We start from the raw sequence: 13508 nt of genomic DNA, 5'->3' as shown, positions 1-13508 counted from the left end.
TTTTCCCCTAAAGATGAGAAACTATTAGAATTTATATTTTGTTGTCAGATTCTTCTTATTTACTTGTTAGTCAATATAAGGAGATTATTTAGATGTTGCTTTCTGTCTGTTCAACTCTTAGTATCTCTTCAAATTTTTACTGGTTGCTCCAAAATCCATATATTTGGAGACCAATAAGTTATAAAGTGAGGCTTTCCTGGTGGCTTAGGTGGTAAAGAATCCATCCACCTGCAATGCAGGAGACTCAGGTTCCATCCCTGGTTGAGAAGGTCCCCTGGATAAGGAAATGGCAACCCACTCCAGTAGTCTTGCCTGGAAAGTCCAATGGACAGAGGAACCTGTCCATGGGGTTGAAAAGAATCAGACTTGACTGAGCCACTAACAACAACAACAAAAAGTTATAAAATGTTTCATACTTATGATGTTTAAAGCAAAGTCTGAGGGAAATAAAGAAACTTGGATAGAGTTCAGTTCAGTTGCTCAGCTGTGTCCGACTCTTTGCAACCGCAGCACTGCAGCATACAAGGCTTCCCTGTCCTTCACCATCTCCCCGAGCTTGTTCAAACTCATGTCCATTGAGAAAGTGCTGCCACCCAACCACCTTGTCCTCTGTTGTCCCCTTCTCCTCCTTCCTTTAATCTTTCCCAGCATCAGGGTCTTTTCTAATGAGTCAGCTCTTCGCATCAGGTGGCCAAGTATTGTAGCTTCAGCTTCAACATTAGTCCTACCAAAGAATATTCAGGACTGATTTCCTTTAGGATTGACTGTTTTGATCTCCTTGCAGTCCAAGGGACTCTCAAGAGTCTTCTCCAACACCACCAGTCAAAACCATCAATTCTTCAGTGCTCAGCCTTCTTTATGGTCCACCTCTCACATCCATACATGACTATTGAAAAAACCATAGCTTTGACTAGACTATTTTACCTTTGTTGGTAAAATAATGTCCCTGCTTTTTAATATGCTGTCTAGGTTTGTCATAATTTTCCTTCCAAGGAGCAAGCGTTTTTTAATTTCATGGCTGCAGTTACCATCTGCAGTGATTTTGGAGCCCAAGAAAATAAAGTCTGTCAGTGTTTCCATTGTTTCCCCATCTATTTGCCATGAAGTGAGGGGACTGGATGCCATGATCTTAGTTTTCTGAATGGTGAGTTTTCAGCCAGCTTTTTCACTTCCCTCTTTCACTTTCATCAAGAGGCCCTTTAGTTCCTCTTTGCTTTCTGCTGTAAGGGTAGTGTTTTCTGCATATCTGCATATCATATTTCTCCTGGCAATCTTGATTCCATCTTGTGCTTTATCCAGCCTGGCATTTCACATGATATGCTCTGCATTTAAGTTAAATAAGTAGGGTGACAATATACATCCTTGGCATCCTCCTTTCCCGATTTGAAACCAGTCTGTTGTTCCATGTCTGGTTCTAACTGTTGCTTCTTGACCTGCATACAGATTTCTCAGGAGGAAGGTAAGGTGGTCTAGTATTCCCATCTCTTGAAGAATTTTCCACAGTTTGTTGTAATCCACACAGTCAAAGGCTTTGGTATAGCAATAAAGCAGAAGTAGATGTTTTTCTGGAATTCTCTTGCTTTTTCTGTGATCCAATGGATGTTGGTAATTTGATCTCTGGTTCCTCTGCCTTTTCTAAATCCATCTTGAACATCTTCAAGTTCTTGGTTCATGTACTGTTGAAGACTAGCTTGGAGAATTTTGAGCATCACTTTGCTAGGATGTGAGTTGAGTGCAATTGTGTGGTAGTTTGAACGTTCTTTGGCATTGCCTTTCTTTGGGATTGGAATGAAAACTGACCTTTTCCAGTCCTGTGGCCTCTGCTGAGTTTTCCAAATTTGCTGACATATTGAGTGCAGGACTTTTACAGCATCATCTTTTAGAATTTGAAATAGCTCAACTGGAATTCCATCACCTCCACTAGCTTTGTTCGTAGTGATGCTTCCTAAGGCCCACTTGACTTCACATTCTGGGATGATTGGCTTGAGGTGAGTGATCACACTATCGTGGTTATCTGGGATAGAGAATCAGTTCTTATTCATTTAATCTAAAAGGTATATTGCATGTTTCCCAGCACTGGATAATTCTTGGAATATGATGATTAAGAAAGTATCTTCTGTGTTCTTATCTCAAAGAACACAGACTGATAGAGTGGATTGAATATGACAGTGTATCCACATGGACCAGATTTTCTAACATTGGTGAAAGAGGACACATTGAAAAACAGAGCTTAAGTGAAAATACTTTGCATAATAGCTGACATATAATGGACCATATAAATGAAAAAAAAAATGTAATCTTGATGAAAAATGCAAAACTTGTATTTTCAATAAAATTTATTCAAGGTTTTTTTTTTATTTTTTAAGAGGAACTGGAAATATCTATGGTCATGAATGTTTAGTTATTGATTTTACTATGATTTTTCTGTTGGGTTATATGTGTGCACACACCTCTGTGTTTACAGTAGAAGGTAGAGTGGCACTGAAATAGCCTGGAAATCTGAATTCTTCTGAATTTATGTTTGATTTAAATTGATGTCATAATTCCATTCGGAGCAGATTTCTTTGAGTTGTTGAAAATTCAGTACTTGGAGTTTTAAATATAATTTTAAACTCAGAGTCAAAACTAGTTTTCATGTGACAGCTTTTGCTTTGATTTTTTTTTTACAGTTTCTTTATCAGATATATCTTGAATTTGTGTTTTTTCCCCTGAAGGTATTTTTGTGATGGATGATACTTGTGGTTTTTAGTATCTTGAGACAAGGTTTATGGATAATGTGGGTTAGCTACAAGGTCACTTTTTTGGCCAACTCCATTTGATAAATAACAACTCCTTTTGAATGAGTACTTAATAAATTCATGCTATAAGTAGTATCTTCAAGTGTCAGGATAGATTTGTAAGGGAAACTTCATTTTTAAATTTATTACTATTTCTGTATTTCTCTGTCACATTAGGCCAGATTGAAGCCTCTCTTTTCTAATCATTACAGTAATGCAAGTTCCTTCTGAAAAGTTAGACATTTAAGTCTGCCTGCATGCATGGGTTGTGTGCTCGGCCATGTGTGACTCTTTGCGACTCCATGTACTATAGCCTGCTAGGCTCCTCTGTCCAGGTTCTCTAGCAAGAATGCTGGAGTGGATTGCCATTTCCTCCTCTAGGGAATTTTCCCAATCCAGGAATCTACCTCGAGTCTCCCGTTTCTCCTACATTGACAGGTGGGTTCTTTACCATTGAGCCACCTGGGTAGCCCCTTAAGTCTTCCTGCCAAACAATAACTACTCTGAATATTTTGAATATTCCTTCTACAACTTTACTTTTATAAATTTCATGTGTGTGTTTAAGGTCAATTAACCAGAGATCAAATTGCCAACATCTGCATCAAAAAAGCAAGAAAGTTCCAGAAAAACATCTATTTCTGCTTTATTGACTATGCCAAAGCCTTTGACTGTGTGGATCACAAGAAACTGTGGAAAATTCTGAAAGAGATGGGAATACCAGACCACCTGACCTGCCTCTTGAGAAATCTGTATGCAGGCCAAGCAACAGTTAGAACTGGACATGGAACAATAGACTGGTTCCAAACAGGAAAAGGAGTACATCAAGGCTGTATATTGTCACCCTGCTTATTTAACTTCTATGCAGAGTACATCATGAGAAACGCTGGACTGGAAGAAGCACAAGCTGGAATCAAGATTGCCAGGAGAAATATCAATAACTTCAGATATGCAGATGACACCACTCTTATGGCAGAAAGTGAAGAGGAACTAAAAAGCCTCTTGATGAAAGTGAAAGTGGAGAATGAAAAAGTTGGCTTAAAGCTCAACATTCAGAAAACGAAGATCATGGCATCTGGTCCCATCACTTCATGGGAAATAGATGGGGAAACAGTGGAAACAGTGTCAGACTTTATTTTGGGGGGCTCCAAAATCACTGCAGATGGTGACTGCAGCCATGAAATTAAGACACTTACTCCTTGGAAGAAAAGTTATGACCAACCTAGATAGCATATTGAAAAGCAGAGACATTACTTTGCCAACAAAGATCTGTCTAGTCAAGGCTATAGTTTTTCCAGCGTTCATGTATGGATGTGAGAGTTGGACTGTGAAGAAAGCTGAGTGCCGAAGAATTTATGCTTTTGAATTGTGGTGTTGGAGAAGACTCTTGAGAGTCCCTTGGATGGCAAGGCATTCTGAAGGAGATCAGCCCTGGGATTTCTTTGGAGGGAATGATGCTAAAGCTGAAACTCCAGTACTTTGGCCACCTCATGCGAAGAGTTGACTCATTGAAAAAGACTCTGATGCTGGGAGGGATTAGGGGCAGGAGAAGAAGGGGACAACCAAGGATAAGATGGCTGGATGGCATCACTGACTCGATAGACGTGAGTCTTGAGTGAACTCCAGGAGTTGGTGATGGACAGGGAGGCCTGGCGTGCTGTGATTCATGGGGTCGCAAAGAGTCAGACAAGACTGAGCGCCTGAACTGAGCTGAACTGAAGCTCATATTATACGTATAACTCTGGGCTTCCTGCATAGCTCAACTGGTGAAGAATCTTCCTACAATGCAGGAGACCTCGGTTCGATTCCTGGGTTGGGAAGATCCTTTGGAGAAGTGATAGGCTACCCACTCCAGTATTCTTGGGCTTCCCTTGTGGCTCAGCTCGTAAAGAATCTGCCTGCAATGTGGGAAACCTGGTTTCAATCCTTGGGTTGGAAAGATACCCTGGAGAAGGGAAAGGCTACCCACTCCAGTATTCTGTCATGGAGAATTCCATGGACTATATAATCCTTGGGGGTCGCAAAGAGTTGAACACAATGAGCAACTTTCACATACATATAACTCTGCAGTACATTTTCCCACATATTATTAATATAAATGCTTCCCATGTCATTAAAAATTATTTGGGAACATCGTGTAATAACTACATAATATTCTATAAAATGGCTGTGTCATAATTTACCTATTCATCTTTTTGTACACTTTTCTAGGTTCAAATTATTGCAGTTCATGAGACAATCACCACTGAATTTATATAATCTCTGATGCCACATATTTCTTGACCATACATCTTATTTTGCTCATGAAAACATTTTTTCATATATAAAATAATCTGTAATTTTCTGTTATTTATGGTATCCCCCACCTTGTACTGAAGGAATTCTTCTGTGCTGTACTGAAAGTATTCTTTACTGAAGGAAATTGTTAAATTTAAAAAAACAAAAGCTTTCTTCAAAGAGATTATTTACGATGTTTATACATAAACTCTAAAACAGAAGGTAAAATGACAAATCCTGATGATAGCTATTCATAATGGAAATGCTTACAGATCCTTAAATATAGTTTGGTAGGAAAGGGCGGCAGTGAATCAAGTTGTTACAGTTTGTTCCAGGAAAGGCATTTTGGATGAATGCCATCTATTTTTACAAATACGTCTTATGATTTTAGTTTTATTTTAGTTTTATCTACTCTACTTTCCCAAACAAATTGCTGAAGCTGAAGCAATGTATGTAGTACAATAAAAGGAATTGACATAATTTTAATTTCTTTAGTAAAAGGCAGTTCTTTTTCTCCAACATTGTTGCTTGAATTTTAATGAAAATACTAAACTGAAGCCTGGTTGAGTCATGTTAGATACATTGGCTCCAAGTGACTTCTGAGGTTAGTTCATCTAGCCAATCACTTTCCTAGTGAATGTCATTAATCTACTTAATATTCATATTTGTCACCAAATAAAATTCTGAAAACTTCTTCAAATAATCCAGTGATTTGGCATATTCTCTATTGAGAATAAAGGCAACACTTGAATCTGAGAGTTTGCCAATAGTGAGTGAGTACTCTGTGCCAGGCACACTGTCTCCTTGCTTTTTATAGCTTTACCATCCTCTCAAAATTGTGCTGGTTGTACATTGTTATTATCCCCATTTTATAAATGGGGATGAGCGAGCTAAAGTTTGTGGAAGGTTACTCATTGGGCCAATGTCACACAGCTAACAGGCATCCGTTTTGGCAGCAGAACCAGTGCTTTTCTGTGCTGCCTTCAAGCTGTCAGAAAGTTCTTAGTCATATAAACTCACTAAATGAAAAAATGTCTTAAATTGGATTAAAAATGTTAAGTAAACAGAGTTAACAAATTTAGTGTGTGACATAACTTCTAAGCAACACAGAACAAACTTAGATATTTAAAGATGGCTTTATTCTCTTTTTAAAAGGGAGCATAATTACTTTGGAGCAAAAAAAAAAAAACACCCTCATTTTTCACTCTTCTGGCTAGAAATCTTGACAGCTAGGAGTACAGTTGCTATTATTGTGAGTCTGTCTGTTGTGTGTACAGATTCATGCTCCCAAATTCTCCATTCCCACCTTTTATAAATACCATATTTAACTGGGAAGAGGAAAAGTTATTTTTGGCAATATTCGTAGAGCAAAAGTAGCAACTCAGGGGGCATGAAGGAATATACTGACCTGAAACAGAAACTGTAGGAATATGCCTAGCATTTAGGTTCAATTCTGTTTAGAATGTGAGTCTTTAATAAGAGAATTATTATTCAGATTTTACTAGGAGACAGGAAAACTGCAAAATGAGATCTGTGTCTATGTAAATATTTATTACTGAAATAATGTACTGATATTTTGTGCTTCTTATTACTGTTGTCATAGCCAAAAATAGCAATTAGATAGCTGTTTAGATATCATTAGATAGCTGATAGGGACCCAATGCTAAGAGGACCAGGCTGCTTTCTTGAGAACAGCCTGAAACAATAGTTTCATGTCAACAAAGATTCACAGATATGATATCTATACAGTAGATGTGGTGATAAAAGTTCATCACTGAATTCTCAAATATTAAAACTCAGGGATTTCTTTGCAAGTTGAAAGACACACATTTACCGTGAGTGAAACAAGGACTGCTTTTTGCTCCTGAAAGTAAACTTCTAGGAATTTTACTAAAATATTATTCTAAGAAGTGGTACAAGCTAAAAGAAGATGGTTAATTCAATGTAGCACCTAGATTGATGCATTGCTGACAGACTCAGAGTGAGTTATTATGAAAAGTTAAAGATGTTAGTTCAGGCATTCATTCAATAAATTGTTTCTGGCCCCTAACCTTTGGAAATGGTGTTATAGAAAGCCACTTTTTTTATCAAACCCTGGGCTAGGAGGCTCCCAAACATGACCGATTCTTCCATCTAGAGTTTACCAGAGTTTCTCAAATTACCTGTGGTGAGTCAGATCTATCACAGACACTGATCATTTGTAAAATAGAATAAAAATCTAAAAGAATGAAATGGAGTAAAAAATAAGATCCACAAAATATAAGCCCGCGTTTTTATTATTGTATTGAACAGACTTAAAATTACTCTTGACAAATTTCTGTAAAAGCTTCTGAAGGCTCGTATGTGATTTCTGTACTTTTCTCAGGTCATTAACAGCCAGCTTATGAGCCAGTGCTGACCCGTGGCCCATATTTTGAGGAACACTGCTCTAGATTTGAATGCAGACAAAAACTTTTGTTTCTCATGTTAGTGTCCCTTCCTGTCTCTTCATTTTCCCTGTACTTGTTTGTCTTCTTCGTATATAGTTTTCCTCTTAAGATGGATTGGAAATAATTAACATGAGGATTGTTAGGGTAGGGAACACTGCAAAGGTACAAAGAAGCATATTTCTTTTTCAGTTTTTAACTAAAACAAATTCACAAAATCAAACGTGACATTTACATACATGTATACCTCACATACACATACACATACACATACACATACACATACACATATATGGTCTATTTGATTTTGAGATTACAGGTCAGTGTGGTTTAAGGACCACTGGTACCAGAGTTAGCACAAGTAATTGTGTAACAATGAAGACTCCTAACATCTTATGTCCACTGAATCAGAATTTCTCTGATTTGCTCTGTGAAATTTAGTCTGAAGTTTAAACATGAGCCTCACCAGGTGCTTCTAGTACACAGTGGGATTTGAGTTGTACTCTTTCAGGGTTTTTGGAAATCTCTGTGTTAGAGTCTACATTATCATACACTATGGTGATATATTAAAATGCCAATTCTGAAATGTCCGCTAATGTGAATATATTGGAGTCTCTATATAGGTGCTTTCAGCAGAGAATCTCCAGGATATTATCGGATTCATTGCTATCTCAAGCGTGTGTGTGTGTGTGTGTTACTTGCTTAGTGTGTCCGACTCTGTGTGACCCTATGGACTGTAGCCCACCAGGCTTCTCTGTCCATGGGATTCTCCAGGCAAGAATACTGGAGTGGATTGCCACGCCGTCCTCCAATTGCAAGCATTAACAAAGCCTTATTGAAAAAGCATATGTTCTCATTTTATAGACAGAAACACACAACACACATGAATATAATAATTCTGCATCCTTCTCTGTTGTAGTAATTGCATCTTTTTCACTTTATTTTCAGAGCTTACATGCCTAAAATCTATTCTTTAATTCACCTTGCTTTATAATAATACAATTTTATTTGGAATAAGAACTAGCATAGCAACAGAATCCAGTAAGCATGTAATTAACTGGTTATTATGAATTGAATGAGACTTGTGGGATTGTATGTAATTGTATATAATATGTTAATATTTATTTTAAAAACACTTGTCTTTGCATTAATCTGAACTTAATACAAAATATATTGATAAGGAAAAATACTACATTTTTAGGTGTTATTACCAAATTAACCCATATGGAAAAAAAGTATATTCTTAGCGCTCTAAAATACACATCAGTCAAATAAAAGAGATTCCACTATAGCTATATCTTTAGTTCATTAGTGGAAATGACTTTTTTTTTTTAAAGAAACACTTATTTGTTTATGCCTTTCAGAGTTTTAGGCACATTATACTGTGTGTGTGTATTTGTCAGAAAAGTAAGGGTCATTTATTCTTGTTTATGAAAGCAGAGAATCAGAATCCTTGTATTTTGACTTGAATGGGCATTGATAAAGAGATTTCTTTATTCATTTAGGATAAGAAAATCAGTTCTTTGGGGACTTTACTCTTTTCCTAAGCATAATGATAATTTCCCAGGTAAAACTGCAAAACCCTAAGAAAGTAACAGGCCCATACGTATCTTTACTGAACTGTGAGTAACCCAGGAATGTTGTGGGTGTGAAATTATGCAGGCTATTGGAAAATCTTCCTTTGAGCCTCTCAGCCTTGCCATGTGTGCCCTGATCAAATTACTCCACCTCTCCAAACTGTTTCCTCGTATTAGGGATAGCAACACCTCTCAGAATTGCTGGGAGAACTCTTATCAGTTAATGATTCTAAAATATCAGCACAGTTCTTGGCATTGGTGAGTGGTAGGTAGTTATTTCTGGGAATTATATAGCAGTGCAGAATGTGTGGATAAGCTTTGATGTCATGTAAACCCTACCTTTGAAATTCAGCTGGTTTCTTGCTATGTAAATAACAGCAAGTAATTCAATCTATCCCCCATTTAATTTGTGAAATAGGGATTGTAGTGACAATTCCAGATTATTTTGAGGATTAAATGAGAGAGTGTGTGCCTGGCACAGAGAAGTTTCTTAATAGATAACAGATGATAGCCATTATTATTTTTATTGTATTTTATTGCTACCAATTTCTAAGCTAAATTTAAAATATATATATATATGAAAACATGTTTCATATACATGTCTACTTGAGTTTAGATTTAAGGGTTCTCCCTCTGATCTTTTAGCAGCTGTCTCACTTTAAAATTTATTTTCAAAAGCTTTCTGATTTGTACACAAGCCAATGTGTATTTCCATTGGAAGATTTTGGGAATCGGAAAACAGAGTGATGATGAAATGAGCATTTTTCTGGCTGCTTTATGAACACAATGTTGACGAGAAAGCAGGCAGTTCAAATTGTAGCAGATAGCAGACACTTGCTGCAAGACTTCAATAATGCATATGAGTGATGTCGGGCTCAGGCATGCAAAAGGCATAAACACAAAGGAAAATCATAATGGGCTTTTCAGGAAAGGGGCTGTTGCTTCCTGATGTGCTAACCTGGATTCTGTTTTGTGCTTTGGTGCCAGCATAAAGATAGCTGACACTGTTGAATTTTTCCATTGCCAGTTTGTATTATAATCTGAGAATTGTGTTTTGCTATTCTCTACTTTACTTTTAATAAATATCCTGTGAACTTTGGGGAAGTAAGCTACTTTAGTTAAGTAATGTCTTTAATCACTTAATTTAATTTATGTGATTAATGCATTCAGCAGCCACAAATCACAGTTCCACCCACAGCATCCTTGCTTAGAATGCTGAGAACTGTGATCATCAATTGGCCTTTCAGAATGAGAGCTTAGGAAAGAGGAAAGGGACAGTTTCCATTCCCTTATTCTTAAGGTTCCTTTTCTCTCCCTATACACTGATGCTGAAAATGTCCAATCTGTTCTCTTTCCATGGCCTCATCTTTCCCCCATCCTATGTGCTCTAGTCACATTGGTCTTCCTTCAGTCTTTGAAAAGGTCATGTTGTTGCATAGACCTAGAGAGTGTCATGCTGAGGGAAGTAAGTCAGACAAAGAAGGAGAAATATCATGTGACATCCCTTGTATGTGGTATCTAAAAAGTTTCTTACAAAACAGAAAGAGACTCACAGACTTCAAAATGAACTTATGGTTGTAAGGGTGGGGATGGGGAGGGATAGAGACTTTGGGAAGTTCATGTACACACTGCTATATTTAAAATGGATAGCCAACAAGGACCTATTGTATAGCACATGGAACTCTGCTCAATGTTATGTGCCAGCCTGGTGGGAGGAGGGTTTGCAGGGGGAAATGGATACATATATATGTATGGCTGGGGCTTTCCTGGTGGCTCAGATGGTAAAGAATCTGCCTGCAATGCAGGAGACCTGGGTTCGATCCCTGGGTCGGGAAAATCCCTTGGAGGAGGACATGTCAACCCCCTCCAGTATTCTTGCCTGGGGAATCCCTATGGACAGAGGAGCCTGGTTGGCTATAGTCCTTGGGGTCACAAAGAGTCGGACACAACTGAGCGACTAAGCTCTCATATATGTATGGCTGAGTTCCTTTGCTGCTCACCTGAAACTACCACAACATTATTAACTGGCTATACCCCAATACAAAATAAAAAGTTTAAAGCTTGGGGGGAAAAAGGAGAAAATAAATGAATAAACAAATTGCAGAAAAAGAAAAGGTCATGTTGCTTCCCATCTGACGGCCTCTACACAACTCTTGACTATCTGGAAAGAGCTCTCTCTCTTCTTCCATCCCCTCTCCCATGCCTAGTCATCCTTCAAGATTTAGTCCACACACCAACTCCTTGAGGAAGCTTTCTCTTATTCTCTGACCTGGGTCATGTCCCCAGCTCAGCCGTTTCCTTACCACCTTCTCTTTTGCCTTAGTAGCGTGTATCATAATAACAACTAAAGAATTTATGTTTGTTTTTTTTATGTTTCTCTCTCTTTCTAAAATAGAAGCTCTGCAAGAAAGAGCAGGAGCTATGTCTGCCTTGTTCACATATGTTTCCCAGTGTCTGGTGCCATATGATAACATAACAGGCAAAAATGCTAAGGTGTTATATGGATTCAAAATTGACATTAATATGCTTTACCATTTTATTTGTTGCTGTTTTTTTTTTTTTTTTTTTGGTGTTTTCTTCAAAGGTGTGGTGAGGAAAGAATGGCATATGTAACTTTCAAGGTCTAACACTATTCTCCTTTGGTTGTATCTTCTTGTTACAGTAAATTACTGTGAGTGAAGAGGTACTGGCTATGAAAGAGTGTATGTGATGGCCTTAAGACTAAGCTGTAACAGTCATCTTATCTCCCTTGCTCCATTCTATAAGTTTCTTTCTTGATCAACTTGAGGAAATCTATATTTCATTATGACAAAGGCTTGTGCTGTGAGGAAGAAGATTTCCTTTACATAGGAAAATAACCTGTCACCCATGAATGTCGGTGACACATGGATGGACCAGAACCTAGAGTTCAGCTAAAGTGGCATATCTGGCAAATGTTACAATATTGGGAAGGCAAAGAATAATGGCTTAGAAGGCCAGAGTGATGGGAGCATCAGGTGGGTCCAGGGACCTGAGAGTGAGTGGAGGTAAGGGTTAAACAGACTTGGGATGAAAACTAAAGTGCTGACATTGTTGAGAAGACTTGTTCATAGGCTGTAGCCATCTTTCATGCCAACAATAGGAAACATATTCATCTTTTCTAGCTTACTTTTTCTAATCTCCTAATGGTGACTGAGGCTGCCTTGGGCCTGTTGGCCACCTATTAATCAGTGAGGACACTGGTATTTTCACAGTATCATTTGAGGGAGGTGGTGTATTGTAAAAGCTTGGGTTTGGGTCTATTCAGATCTGACTTTAACCTGGCTGTTACCACTTCTTCTCTGTGAGTCTCAGTTTCCTCATCTGTGAAAAGTGAAGAGGTAGTCACTTCAGTTGTGTCCAGCTCTTTTCAACCCCATGACTGTAGCCCGTCAGTCTTCTCTGTTCATGGAATTCTCCAGGCAGGAATACTGGAGTGGTTAGCCATTCCCTTTTCCAGGGGTCTTCCCTGACCCAGAGATTGAACCTTGGTCTCCTGCATTGCAGGCAGATTCTTTACCATCAGAGCCACCAGGAATGCCCTTCCTCATCTGTAAAATGGACCTAATAACACCATTGACCTCAGTTTTAGAGCATGGTTTAGAGCATTCATTAGAGACTATTTTTTAAAGCATTTACTATGGTTCCTGGTACAGAGTAGGCATTCCATACCTGCTTGCTATTATTGCTAGGACACACCCAGAAGTCCACAATGATTTGTCTTAAGATGTGACTGGGTTTGCATGTCCAGTAGAGCCTGGGCAGGGTGGTAGTGGTTCTGGAATGCCAAGCTTGCTGTGGTCACTCAGTCTATTCCAGAAACAGTCCAAAGTTCTGAAGCTTCATGGCAAACTAAGTCTCAGTGGAAAGGAAATTACAGCCACCAAATGTAGCATGGAGCTTAAATCTAGTCTGGCCCACTTCACAGCAAAGCATGTGACAAATGAGGCATCTCATCTTGCTTTCCTGGAAGTTTTGCTGGAAAGAGATGGTCTTGTAGCCTTTGATTGCATTCACCCAGTTCAGCCAGTACTTCAAAAGTTGCAACAACAGCCCAGTGGGCACACAGTTTTATGAAGCCCATTTCTCCACTGAAGAACAACACATCTGACTAGAGAGTCTCCCACCACAACTGCTTCCTAGAGTAAGATAGCAGCATCAGCGAAATTGGTGACTGTATCTATTTTTGCTTTAGAAATAGGGTCTGAAAATAACCTCTGGATTGATAACCACATTTAGGGGTTTTCATGAAAGCAATTTGATATATGAAAAAGTTTTAGTACTTGTTTACAATTTGAAATCACAAATCCACAAACTCCATTCTGGATTGGCTAGGATGCTGTGAGCCTATTTCAGTAACTTAAATGAAGGCTGTAACTGATTAATGATAACCGTAAATTAGAGTTCCCCATATAGTGGCCACTTTTTTCGGAGTA

At 38.3% G+C, this 13508-nt stretch overlaps 1 protein-coding gene across 1 annotated transcript in view; it reads left to right on the top strand.

Moving 5' to 3' along the window:
- HECW2 (HECT, C2 and WW domain containing E3 ubiquitin protein ligase 2) overlaps window positions 1-13508 on the top strand; it is a 452870-nt gene that overhangs the window by 251022 nt on the left and 188340 nt on the right. The gene's annotated exons all lie outside the window — the stretch shown is intronic.

This window comes from Ovis canadensis, chromosome 2 (assembly GCF_042477335.2).
Source record: "Ovis canadensis isolate MfBH-ARS-UI-01 breed Bighorn chromosome 2, ARS-UI_OviCan_v2, whole genome shotgun sequence".
In the NCBI taxonomy this organism is placed as follows: domain Eukaryota; kingdom Metazoa; phylum Chordata; class Mammalia; order Artiodactyla; family Bovidae; genus Ovis; species Ovis canadensis.
Note: the sequence above shows the minus strand (reverse complement) of the source record. Positions and strands in the feature narration are given on the sequence as shown.